Genomic DNA, 10,820 nt, shown 5'->3' on the forward strand with positions numbered 1-10,820 from the left:
AGAACATGATGCTTTTATTCTCTTTGACCCTGTTTCTACTCACAATTTCATATCTATGGAGTTAGCCACCAAGCTAGGCATACAATCCTACGAGATGGGAGATATCCTACCCGCAGACAGTGCCTTCAAGGGGCAAGAAGCTTCAGTCACTCCCTTAATCGGGAAATTGAGGCTTCATGTCCAAGGCTATGTGGACAAAGAGGACTTCTTTATCTCTCCTCTCAAGCATGAGGATGTAATCCTAGGGGCACCATGGTTTGACCGCCTGGCTGCCGATGTTAAATTTCCTGAAAGGAGAATCTCCTTTAAGTTCAGGGAAAAGGACATGTATATAGATGCTAAGGAGATGGGTAACACCATCCCCATTGTACATACACCAGCTTTCAACAAGTCAATAAAGAGCTCTATTTCCGTGTACATGATTTTTGTTAAAGATTCTCAAAATGAACCTAATGCTTTAACAAAAGAAAATAAAAGCAACCAAAAGGAATTAGAGTTATCTAATTTTCTCAAGGGGTTTCAAGATGTTTTTATTGACGACATCCCTTGTGAGCTACCTCCTAAACGAGGTAATGACGACCATGCAATTGAACTTCTTCCAGGAAGTTCACCGCCTAACAAACCTCCTTATAGAGTTTCTCAAGCTCAACAAGAGGAGATTATGCGGCAAGTGCATGAGTTAGTTGAGAAGGGCATGGTTAGGCCTAGCTCATCTCCATTTTGCTCACCTGTGCTATTAGTGCAAAAGAAAGACGGCACATATCGTATGTGTGTCGACTATAGAGCACTAAATAGGATCACTATCAAGAATAGGTTTCCCGTTCCAAGGGTAGAAGACCTATTTGATAAGCTACAAGGATCGACCTACTTCAGTAGGATTGACCTAAAAAGTGGCTATCATCAAATAAGGATAGTTGATCAAGACATTGTAAAGACCGCATTTCGTACTACATTTGGTCTTTACGAATACATTGTCATGCCTTTTGGCTTGACCAATGCACCAGCCACATTCAACCGCTTGATGGAGAAGCTGTTCAGGCCTCATCGAACCTTCACTGGAGTGTTCTTTGATGATATTATCATCTACTCTAATTCATTGGAGGAACACAAGCAACACCTCCAGGTAATATTTCAAGTTTTAAGAGAGAATAAACTTTATGTTAATCGAAAGAAAAGTGAATTTTTCTTGCAAGAGATTCAATATTTAGGTCACATTATCTCTCAAGATGGAATCCAAATGGATCCATCCAAGTTAGAGGTAATAAAAGGATGGCCTAAACCAAGGAATCTTCATGAACTAAGAAGCTTTATAGGTATGTGTGCATACTATAGACGCTTCATAGAAAAGTTCTCACGAATTGCAGGACCATTACATGACCTAACAAAGAAAAATATTAGGTATACGTGGTCTGCTAAGGAGAACAATGCTTTTGAAAAGCTTAAATAAAAGCTTATCTCTCAACCTGTGCTTACACTACCGGATCTCTCAAAACCATTTGAGGTCCAATGTGATGCTTGTGGTGATTGCCTTGGGGCTGTTCTGCTCCAAGAAGGGCACGCCATAGGCTATGAGAGTCGAAGGCTCGACCCTGTTGAGCAAGCTCTAGGCATATACGAAAAAGAACTCCTTGCAGTTCTACATGCCTTAGACTCATGGAAGCACTATTTATTGGGGACTCCTTTCATTCTGCGAACGGATCACCAAAGTCTTAAGTACTTCATGACGCAGACCAAGATCTCCGACAAACAAATGAGGTGGGCAAATTTTCTTTCGCAATTTCATTTTCATATTGCTCACATTGCTGGCAAGCATAATCAAGTAGCCGATGCACTCTCAAGACGACCGAGAGTGAATGCGGTTTCCATAGCAACTCACAATGATCTATCTTCAATGATAGATGAGTATGCTATTGATCCCGATTTTAGACATGTGATTTCAGCCCTTGCATTAGGGAAGAAAGAAGAACCATTTACTTTACAAGATGGTTATCTTCTCTATGGCAATAGACTATGCGTTACTAACTCACTACGTGAGAAAGTAATGTATGAATCTCATGCTCCCCCATATGCGGGGCATAGAGGGATTCAGTCTACCCTAAAGGGAATTGAAACATATTTCTATTGGCCTACCATGAAAGTGAACATACACGAGTATGTTTCCAAATGTGTGGTATGTCAAAAGACAAAATTTGATAGAGGGAAGCAACTTGGATTGCTTCAACCATTGCCAATCCCTAATTCACCTTGGGAGAGCATATCCATGGATTTTATCTTTGGATTGCCTAAGTCTATCCATGGGAATACGGGAATATGGATGATAGTAGACAGGTTCAGTAAACAAGCTCATTTTATACCTGTCAAAAAGACTATCAAAGCCCATCAAATGGCAACCCTCTTCATTTCACAAATTTTCAAGTACCATGGCTTGCCAATGTCCATAGTGTCGGATAGAGATCCTAGAATGACCAGTAATTTCTGGAAGGGTCTTTTTGAGAATTTAGGAACAAGGCTAAACTTCTCTTCGGCCTATCATCCACAAACTGATGGCCAAAGTGAAATAGCTAACCTAACCATTCTTGATCTACTAAAAGCCTATGTAACGGAAGTAGATCAAAGATCCCAATGGGAGAAGTACTTACCCTTAGTAGAGTATGCTTACAATAACACTGTACATACTTCCACAGGAAAAGCACCTTTTGAAGTAATTGAGGGAAGATCAAAAAGTACCTTGCTACTTAAGGTACATGGGAAGATCTTCGCTGCAGATGAGTATAGCCGAGACCTACAAGAATCTTTCCAAAAGATTAAGGATGCTATCTCTATTTCATAGCAAAGGCAAAAGGCTGCTGCTAACAAGCACAGAAGAGCCCAAGCCTTTAAAGAAAACGATTGGGTCTTGTTAAAGTTTCCCAAGGCTCGATTAAGGCACACGACGGGCAAGAATCCTACGGGCCACCAAAAGTACTATGCTAAACTAGCAAAAAGGTATTATGGTCCCTTCCAGATTCTTAGGCCAATCAATGAGATGGCCTATCAACTTAAGTTGCCCAATCATTGGCTCATACACAATGCTTTTCATGTGAGCCTATTAAAGCCTTACAAAGGAGAGCCACCTCAAGAACCAACTATTGAAGAGCCACCGGAGATCGAGGACCACGAGGAGGTGCTGCAGCCCGAGTCCATTCTCCGACATGAAGACAAGGTATTAAGAGGCGGTAAGACTATCCGACGATATCTTATTAAGTTTAAGAATTATCCTTTTGAAGATGCTAGATGGATGCAAGGCATACAATTAAAGGATAACCTAAACCTTGTCAATGCTTACAATGCTTCCCAAGAGTAAGCAAATGTACAAAATGTTAAAAATGAACAAAATTTTTGTCTTATAAGACTCTCTTTTTCTTTATTTGTGCACAAAAATGAAGTACTATGCATGCTTAGATCAAGTTTGCGGAGACGACGTCTCCCAAACACCAAGTAGAGCTTGTCACTCTACTATGGAAGACTGATAGGACTAATGTGCAGATATGCTTGCGGCAGCCTCAGGCTCTCAAGCGCCAAATGGACTAGTCATCCATTATGGAATGATGTCGTAGGGTAACATCGGGATCCTCTACCCGCTAAGAAAAGGACTCATGCATATGCTTTATCTTCTCTACACCATAGTCGAGGACGACTATGATTTCAAGAGAGAGGTAATGTCATAATAATCAATATCTAATTCTCCTAAATGATTTTCTCATATTAAACTGATCATTTAATGTGGGGAAGTGCCAAGGGAGAAAAAGCTAGAATATTGGTTAAGCTAGTAGACCGGCCACAGTAGGGATCCAAAGGAGGGAAAATAGGGATCCAAAGGGGGGGCCATCTGCAAAAGAGCCATGTGAAACAATGGGCCAAAAAGACCCTAAGGTTCAGCCCATTAAGACTTCCAAAATGCTAAGGTTCCAAAATTCAAAGGTTGTGTCCAAAGGTCAATCCTAGGAAAAATTGGATGCTTTGTGTGTGCCCTAAAAGTCTTTGCACATCCCTACATGGGAGGGGGCGAGCCCCAAAGCTAGGGGATGAGAGAGAAAGCCACACACACACACACAGGCTCCCTTTACACAAAGGGAATGAGGGACACATGTCAGCTCCCTAGGCCAGATGCCCACAAGGTGTGCCCAGTTCCTATTGGAAGACCCTTGAAGTGGACCAATGAGAATTAAGCTAGAGTAAATCTAGTTTAATTAATTTAAAAACATTTAATAAAAGAAACCAATGAGAATTAAGTCTCCTAGAAGACTATTGGGCAGTCTCCCAAGGGGTCCAATGAGCATTCAGGAGCCCCATGGCTTGCTTGATTCCTATTGGCCAGGAGGCAAAGGGGTCCAATGAGAGTTTAGTTTAATTATTTAATTACCTAAAGCTCTCACAAAAGGGGAAAGGGGGACACATGTCAGAAGGCTATCACTTATGCTGCTTAATTCCTATTGGCTTGACCTGGGGAGGTCCAATGAGGCAAAAGCCAGACCTAATTAGCAGCTAGGGCTCGCCCAAGAGAGAGGGGGGGCTGATTTTTGCTTGGCATTGACACACACACTCTTACACTTGACCATGTGTGAAGGGAAAATACTCTATCTCCTCCCAAGCTTTAATGGAGAGCTCATCACCTACTCCAAGCTTGTGAGATAGAAGCCTACATCAACACTCTCTTGGCATATGGATGCAAATCCAACCAAGAGCCAAGCTTCAATGCATGCTCATCTTCTCTACCAAGCTAATTACTAAGCTAAGCTATGCTAATATGAGTGATTATGTGAGGAGATGTACATCTTTCTCGTAAGATACTTCTTTTTCTTCTCAATCTACTCTCATACCCTGCTAGCTCTCACCATCTTCGAAGGTGTGTGAGGTCTTGGGTCTGAGAACGGGGATAATTCAAGTTGTGTTTGATTAAGTGTTTTGCTTGGTGTATGAAGCTTCCATCTTCATTGCACTAGCTAGTCTTGAAGGAACACAAAGAATTGTATTGTACAATGTCTCTCTTGATGGGAGAAACCATAATACAAAGCCTTTTGGAGGGGGGACCGGCTCCATGCAAATCCGGTCCTCAACTGTTGTCAATAGCTTAATTTCTCTCTCTTTTGAAAGTATTGTCGATGCTATCTAACTAGGTGTTATGCTTTTTGTTGCTCTCTCCACCAAAGCACTCTTGTAATTCTCATTAGGAATTTATTCTAATGAAATGCCCACTATGTTCATGCTAATTTCCGCTACACATAAGATTATAGGCCATTAAATGTTACATCTTCTCTCCGTTTTTTCAGTTCCCACACTTACTTTATTAGTTGGGCACCCTTGGCCTTCTAGATGACCTCAAACGGACCCCGAGCAGGCCAAAAACTGACCTCGCAGTGCATAGTTGTCACCCTGCTGCATCCATCCGCACACCTGGCACTCAAATTTTTCCAATAATGCATCCCGCCACCACGTGAAGTGGCCCCATAATATGGTCTTCATGATGAAATTTCTGCATAAGTATCACAAGAAAACATCCACGCTGTGTCCATACTTATCCACGTGCAACTATTGACCCCGTTCGACCTCCTGATGCCACTAGATGCCATCTGACGCACCTCCTTACCTCATGTCGTCGGCCCGCGGATAGCTTCCTCGACAGGTTTTACGCATTACCAAATCCTCATTATTATAGGAAAAACACACTGGTACTGGTAATAGTGAAAATCGATGCACTATGTACATGTTGTCCTACCTGTACACATGTGGGCCCCACGTAACCACCTGGATCTGGAAAATGGGCAATACTTTATTTGATGCACCATGCATGGGTATGTACATATGCACAATCCCTTGCTCCAAAAAACTCCTGACAACGTCTAGCTACACTCCATTCACACATTGATCTTCAAACAATAGAGGAAGGAATTTTCCATAGAGTTAGCTTGGACACGTGGTGGACCTTCAAACCACCTAGGGCTCAAACCTTTATAACACAATGGATAGCACGCTAGATGAGTGGTGGACCTCTATCCCAAACTGTCCATGGTATTAAACATAGTATTTACACTTCATTCACACTTTGACCTTCAAACAATAGAGATAGGACTATTTAATAGAGCTAGCTTGGATAGGTGATGGACCTTCAAACCACCATGGGCTAAAACCTCCATAACACAATGGATAGTAAGTTGGACAAGTGGTGGACCTCTACCACAAACCATCCATGTGATGAGACTAGAAATAGGACTATTCAATAGAGCTAGGTTGGATAGGTGGTGAACCTTCAAACAACCTTTCAGGCTAAAACCTCCATCACAAAATAGATAGTAGGTTGGACAAGTGGTGGACCTCTACCCCAAACCATCCATGATAGTAAAAAAAGTAGCTACACTCCATTCACACATTGACCTTCAAAAAATATAGATAGATTCTTTCAAAGAAGCTAGCTTGGATAGGTGGTGGACCTTCAAACAATCTTGGACTAAAACCTCCATAACACAATGGATAGTAGGTTGGACAAGTGGTGGACATTTTCCCCAAACCATCCGTGGTAGTTAAAAAAGTAGCTACACTCCATTCACACACTGACTTGGAAACAATAGAGATAACTTTGTTCAATATATCTAGCTTGGATAGGTGGTGGACCTTCAAACCAACTGGGCTAAAACGTCAAGAGCACAATGAAAAGTAGGTTGGACAAGTGGTGGACCTCTTCCCCAAACCATCCATCGTAGTAAACATAGTAGCTACACTCCATTCACAAATTGACCTTCAAACAATATAGATAGCTTTTTTCAATAGAGCTACCTTAGACAGGTGGTGGACCTTCAAACCACCTTGGACTTAAACCTCCATAACACAATGGATAGTAGGTTGGACAAGCGGTGGATCTCTACCGAAAGCCATCCATTGTAGTAAACATAGTAGCTACACTCCATTCACACATTGACCTTTAAACAATAGATATAGCTTCTTTCAATAGATCTAGCTTGGATAAGTGGTGGAACTTCAAACCACCTTGGGCTAAAATCTCTATAACACAATGAATAGTAGGTTGGACAAGTGGTGGACATTTGCCCCAAAGCATCCATGGTAGTAAACCAAGTAGCTACACCACATTCACACACTGACTTTGAAACAATAGAGATAAATTTGTTCAATAGATCTAGCTTGGATAGGTGGTGGACCTTCAATCCAACCTGGGCTAAAACCTCTAGAACACAATGGAAAGTAGGTTGGCCAAGTGGTGGACCTCTTCCCCAAACCATCCATGGTAGTAATTATACTAGCTACACTCCATTCACAAAACAATCTTCAAACAATAGAGATAGCTTTTTTCAATAGAGCTAGCTTAGACAGGTGGTGGACCTTCAAACCACCTTGGATTTAAACCTCCATAACACAATGGATAGTAGGTTGGACAAGTGGTGGATCTCTACCCGAAACCATCCATCATAGTAAACATGGTAGCTACACTCCATTCACACATTGACCTTTAAACAATAGAGATAGCTTCTTTCAATAGATTTAGCTTGGATAAGTGGTGGACCTTCAAACCACCTTGGGCTAAAACCTCCATAACACAATGGATAGTAGGTTGGGCAAGTGTAGGACCTCTACCCAAAACCATCCATGCTATCACAGTAGAGATAGGATTATTCAATAGAGCTTGCTTGGACAAGTGGTGGACCTTCAAACCACCTTGGGCTAAAAACTCCATAACACAATGGTTAGTAGGTTGGACAAGTGGTGGACCTTTTCCCAGACCATCCCTGGTAGTAAACATAGTACCTACACTCCATTCACACATTGACCTTCAAACAATAGAGATAGCTTCTTTAAATATAGCTAGCTTGGACAGCTGGTGCACCTTCAAACCACCTTGGGCTAAAACCTCAATAACACAATGGATAGTAGGTTGGACAAGTGTTATACCTCTACCCCAAACCATGCACGCTATAAGAGTAGGGATAAGACTATTCAATAGAGCTAGCTTGGATAGGTGGTGGACCTTCAAACCACCTTCCGCTAAAACCTCCATAACATAATGGTTAGTAGGTTGGATACATAATGAACCTCTGTCCCAAACCCTCCATGGTAGTAAACAAAGTAGCTAGTCTCCATTCACACTTTAACCTTCAAACAATAGTGATAGATTCTTTTAAAAGAGCTAGCTTGGATAGGTGGTGAATCTTCAAACAACCTTGAGCTAAAACCTCCATAATGCAATGGTTAGTAGGTTGTACAAGTTGTGGACCTCTATCCCAAACCATCAATGGTAGTAAACATAGTAGCTCTACTCCATTCAAACATTGACCTTCAAACAACAGAGATAGCTTCTTTTAATGGATCTAGCTTGGACAGGTGGTGGACCTTCAAACCACCTTGGTCTAAAACCTCAATAACACAATGGATAGTAGGTTGGAAAAGTGTTGGACCTTTACCCCAAACCATCGACGTCATCCGACTAGAGATAGGACTATTCAATAGAGGTAGCTTGGACAGGTACTGGACCTTGAAACCACCATGGATTAAAACCTCCATAATACAATGGTTAGTAGGTTGGACAAGTACCCCTAACCATCCAAGTGATCAGACTAGAGATGGGACTATTCAATAGAGCTAGCTTGGACAATTGGTCGACCTACAAATAACTTTGCGCTAAAACCTCAATAACACAATAGATATTAGGTTGGACAAGTGATGGACCTCTGCCCCAAACCATCCATGGTAGTAAAAAAGTAGCTACATTCCATTCACACATTGACCTTGATAAAATAGAGATAGATTCTTTCAAAGGAGTTACTTGGACATGTGGTGGACCTTCAAAAAATCTTGGGCTAAAATCTCCATAACACAATGGATAGTAGGTTGGACAAGTGGTGGACCTTTACCCGAAAATGGTAGTACACAAAGTAGATACACTCCATTCACACATTGAATTTGAAATAGTAGAGATAGATTTGTTTAAGAGATCTAGTTTGGATAGGTGGTGGACCTTCAAACTAACCTGGGCTAAAACCTCTAGAACACATTGGAAAGTAGGTTGGACAAGTGGTGGACATCTAACCTAAATCATCCATGGTAGTAAACATAGTAACTACACTCCATTCACAAAGCAGCCTTCAAAGAATAGAGATAGACTTTTTCAATAGAGTTAGCTTGGACAGGTAGTAGACCTTCAAACCACCTTGGACTTAAACCTCCATGACACAATGGATAGTACATTTGACAAGTGGTGGAGATATTCCCTAAACCATCCATGGTAGTAAAAATAATAGCTACACTCCATTCACACATTGAACTTCAAACTATTGTGAACTTTTGTGAATAGAGCTAGCTTGGATAGGTACTCGACCTTCAAACCACCTTGGGCTAAAACCTCCATAACACAAGAAATAGTAGGTTAGACAAGTTGTGGACCTAGACCCCAAACCATCCATGGTAATAGAGATAGTAACTACAATCCATTCACACATTGACCTTGAAACATTGGAGATAGCTTAAACAGGTGGTCCACCTTGAAACCACCCTGGGATAAAACCTCCATAAGACAATGGATAGTAGGTTGGACAAGTGGTGTACCTCTACCCCATACTATCCATGGCAATAAACATAGTAGTTACACTCTATTCACACATTGACCTATAAGTATTAGAGATAGCTTCTTTCAATAGAGCTAGCTAGGACAGATGGTGGACCTTAAAACAACCATGGGCTAAAACCTCCATACACAATGGATAGTAGGTTGGACAATTGGTGGATGACTGCCCCAAACCATCCATTGTAGTAAAAAAAGTAGCTACACTCCATTCACACATTGACCTTGAAATATTAGAGATATCTTCTGTCAATGGAGCTAGCTTGAACAGGTGATGGACCTTCAAACAATCCTGGGCTAAAACCTCCATAACACAATGGATAGTAGGTTGGCCAAGTGGTGGAGATTTACCCCAAACCATCCATGGTGGTAAACAAAGTAGCTACACTCCATTCACACATTGAATTTGAAACAAAAGAGATAGATTTGTGTAATTTACCTAGCTTGGACAGGTGGTGGACCTTCAAACCAATCTCGGCTAAAACCTTCAGAACACAATGACTGGTAGGTTGGACAAGTGGTGGACCTCTCTCCCAAACCATCCATGGTAGTAAATCTAGTAGCTACAATCCATTCAAAATATGACCTTCAAACAATAGAGATAGAGCTATTCAATATATCTAACTAATTGGACAAATGGTGGACCTTTAAACCACCTTGGGCTAAAACATCCATAACACAATGATTAGTAGGTTGGACAAGAGGTGGACCTCTGTACCAAGTCATCCATGGTAGTAAACATAGTTCTACACTCCTTTCACACGTTGACCTTGAAACAATAGAGATAGCTTCTTTCATTAGATCTAGCTTGGACAGGTGGTGGACCTTCAAACCACCTAGGACAAGAACCTCCATAACACAATGGATAGTAGGTTGGACAAGTGGTGGACCTCTTCCCCAAACCATCCATGCTAATAGAAATAGTAGCTACACTCCATTCACACATTGACCTTGAAACAACATAGATAGCTTGTTTCAAAAGAACTATCTTGGACACGTGGTGGACCTTTAAACCACCTTGGGCTAAAACCTCCATAACACAATGGATAGTAGATTGGATAAGGGGTGGACCTATGACCCAAACCATCCATGGTAGTAAACATAGTGGCTACACTGAATTCACATGGTGACCTTGAAAGAATAGAGATAGCTTGTTTTAATAGAGCTAGCTTAGACAGGTGGTGGACCTTCAAGCCACCTTGGGCTAAAGCCTCTA

This window comes from Adiantum capillus-veneris, chromosome 20 (assembly GCF_014529385.1).
Source record: "Adiantum capillus-veneris isolate H3 chromosome 20, ASM1452938v2, whole genome shotgun sequence".
Classification (NCBI taxonomy): Eukaryota; Viridiplantae; Streptophyta; class Polypodiopsida; order Polypodiales; family Pteridaceae; genus Adiantum; species Adiantum capillus-veneris.